At 41.7% G+C, this 3,612-nt stretch overlaps 1 pseudogene; it reads right to left on the reverse strand.

Annotated features, from left to right (window-relative positions):
- Positions 1-1,743: 1,743 nt before the first annotated feature.
- LOC114895683 lies at positions 1,744-2,003 on the reverse strand (annotated as a pseudogene).
- Between the last annotated feature and the right edge of the window lie 1,609 nt (positions 2,004-3,612).

Consider the following 3,612-nt stretch of genomic DNA (forward strand, 5'->3'; position numbering starts at 1 on the left):
TGTGTTTACCCACTGGCCGACTCTTCAAAATCAGGACCTACGCCTCATTCATTTTTATTTCCCCTGCAGTGCTTAGTCTAATACCTCAACTTAGAAAGTTCTACATAAATATTTATTGACAAAAATTATACACTGTTCAGAAATAGAAAAACTGAGTTTCATCACATGATTGAGACTTAGTTTTTAGCTGTATTCTTTTGGTTTTCACTTGTTTCTTTTTTCCCTCACCCAGATATGCAAATATTTATGGTTTATTGATTGTTGATAAGACAGTAGGTTGAGGTAACAGTGTAGAAGTAGGTACCTGTAGATCCCTTAGTATATATACATATATATGTATGTCGCTATTTTTCAAATTCCTTTTTTTTTTCCTAACAAAAAATATTTTAATGTAGGAATCAACATGATTTGAACTTTGTATTTAGGTGGTAAAATTCAGGTTACAAATATAATATAAATATCGAATAACATCATACTTTTGGTTTAATGGAGAACGGCTGTGACAGGCATGCTTAACACGTTGGTTAAGTAATGAGAGAAATGGGTTGAGGTGTCACAGAGGTATGCAAAAATTTAACAGTTCAAAGAATCCTGAACCCTTCTGAGAAGATGTAGATGGCAAATACGTGGCAAATATTTCTGTAATATGGTGGTTTTAGTCCATTGGTGAGCGTTCTGTTCAGGCATTTAAAGTATCGGCAGGTGTTTCTGAGCGCTGAGAATGAGATTCAAAGTAAGTCTTTGCTCAACGGGTTAATGATACTATGAATCCCTTATATTTAAAGATATAGTTTATGGAATCCCCCCCCAAAAAAATTGGTTCTGAAGAACCTAGGGGCAAGACAGGAACAAAGACGCAGACGTAGAGAATGGGCTTGAGGACACGGGGAGGGGGAAGGGGAAGCTGGGACGAAGTGAGAGAGTGGCGTGGACATATATACACTACCAAACGTAAAATAGATGGCTAGTGGGAAGCAGCCGCATGGCATAGGGAGATCAGCTCGGTGCTTTGTGACCGCCTAGAGGGGCGGGAGGGAGACGCAAGAGGGAGGGGATATGGGGATATATGTATACGTATAGCTGATTCACTTTGTTATAAAGCAGAAACTAACGCACCACCGTAAAGCAATTACACTCCAATAAAGATGTTAAAAAAAGCAACAAAACAAAACAAAAATATATAGTTTAAATTTGTAAGGTTTAAGGTAAGGCATACTTGGTTGAGTTACTTTTAGATATAACGGAGACTACACTACTGTATGCAATCAGCTGTGCCGCTGTACGCAGGTAACTCCAGTTACCGTGTTTTATATGTGCTGGTCATCAACAGCACAGAATTTATGCTCCAGAAGAAAGAGATCAATCCAGCAAAATGGTTACATTTAATTTTCTTTTAAAGACAGATTAACTAAATTTAAGGAAGAATTGGCTTTTCTTGATATCTCATTTTCAAATTACTGACGCACACTTACCAGAGAGTAACTAACATCAAACAATCTGCAAAAAGTTTCCGAGATAGAGGCATTCCTTGTTGCATTTCCAAAAATAAATAAAGGCTTTCTAACTGACAGCATTTACATTCCTAGCTCTCTAAATAAACACTAAAAAACAAAGTACAAAAAATGACCTGTCGGCTCCCGAATAGCTCACTTAGTTACATAAAGTATTTCCTGTCCCAACACTTTTCTCAAATTCAAAAGATATTTACTTCCTAAGAACAAGACAGTCTTCGTTTCAAACCATTCAGTCCGTTTCCATGGCAACGCTGCGGGATTCCTTGGCCACCATAAGTCTCATTAGTTGACTGTGGAATTTCTCAACCTGCTTTACATCTTGAGCTTGGTCAGTTCTATACACCAAACAAACTAAATCCTCCGTTACTTTAATACACAGACTCCCATCAGAATTCCTATATTTGAGAACCACACGTGCCTTCACAGCGTCTGCGAGGCGGACTTTCTCTGCGGCGCGACTGAACTCTCCCGGGTCTGGTACTGCGGCATCGTGGGCCCGTGGCAGAACAGCAGAGTCAAATTCTTTTGGAAAACATGAAACTCAGCTTATTGTTTGTAAGAAAGGTAATCATGTTTATCAAGTGAAGTTGATTTTTTTTGGCCGTGCTGCGCAGCATGAGGGATCTTAGTTCCCTGACCGGGTATTGAACCCGGGCCCACGGCAGTGAAAGTACCCAGTCCTAACCACTGGACTGCCAGGGAATTCCCAAGTTAAGCTGATTTTAATTCATGTATAAGTTATTGCAAGAAAGGTTTAATTTGCGACCAACATGGAATATTTTTGATGTTAGAAAATCGAGAAACGTCCATCTTACTCCTTTGAAATCTCTCAGGACCTCTCTTGTGACACCTAGATGCTCGCCAATAGTTACTTCCCTACAGTGTCCCCTCTCCATCTACTTGGAAGCTTCTGAAAACAGGAGCAGTGGCTTGTGCCTGGATGTATCCGTTTCACTGAGTAAACGCTCAACAGATCCCTGAGTAATTAAATTCCCCAAATGACGTTGCAGTCCCAGCCCCCCAGGTGAGACAGACAGAAGGCATACTCTGGAGTAACTTTGTCCTTCGCATCCTGGAGCCTTCCTTTCCATACACTATTCATGAGTTAAAATCCATTTGATTTAATCAATATCATTACTTTTTCTTACAAACTCTATGCTAAGTTTCATGTTTTCAATAAGAACTTGAAATATAGCGGCATCCATAATGTCCATCCTTTTCCCCCAATGATCTCCCTAACTAGTATCCATGTCTGTCTTCTCTCCTTCCACCTTGTCTAAAACACACATCTGATCAGGCTTCACATGACCCTCGGCTCTCCATGGGTGGAGAGCAGTCTGTGTAGTGGCGAGGGGCTTCAGAAATTTTTAAAATCCTGGTTTGCATCCCAGCTGTGTCAGTTAATAGCAATATAATATGGACATGCTGACAACTTTCTAAGCTGCAGTATCTCATCTGAAAACAGGGCTACGTGAAGTGTCTCAGCGCTGGAAGGTGGATCTAGGGACACAGCGGGGTCCCCAGCACTTAGACTACAGCCTGGGGTAGAGCAGACACCATGACATGGTCCCCAAGGTGGATGGAGAGCTTTAGTCCCCTTCATGTAGCTCCCCTGACCCCCACTTCCGCCCCCAGGCAGAGGTCATTGCCTCCTTCTTTGTCCTCCTGGAACAAATGCTTCATCCCCTGCTTGCTTGCCAATCCGTCTTTTCTGGGAGAATGTGAGCCGCCTGCTGGAAGCGCCCCCATATCTGTCTCAGCAGAACTCCTGGCATGTGGCAGCGCCCAGCACATCCTTGTTGGGTGGGAGCCCCTCTTGCACATTCGGTCGTGCCTGCATCAGCCACTCCCCATGTTCCTACACTCAGTGCTTTTAGTCTTGGTTATATCTTTATACGATTATCCAGACTTCTTTGTGCTTAAATCCTCTTTGATGAGACACCGCAGATTTACAGGAGAGAGCACTAAGAAAACAAAAGTGTCACATTATTTTACTTAAAATTACCTGTTTTTATTTATATTATACATATCAATAATTGTAAACTGGAATCGATTTTCACCCAGTGCCATTGGAAAAGCTGTGCTTCGTGGCGCCTCT

This window comes from Monodon monoceros, unplaced genomic scaffold (genome assembly GCF_005190385.1).
Source record: "Monodon monoceros isolate NGI ecotype Baffin Bay Population unplaced genomic scaffold, NGI_Narwhal_1 Super_Scaffold_14, whole genome shotgun sequence".
Classification (NCBI taxonomy): Eukaryota; Metazoa; Chordata; class Mammalia; order Artiodactyla; family Monodontidae; genus Monodon; species Monodon monoceros.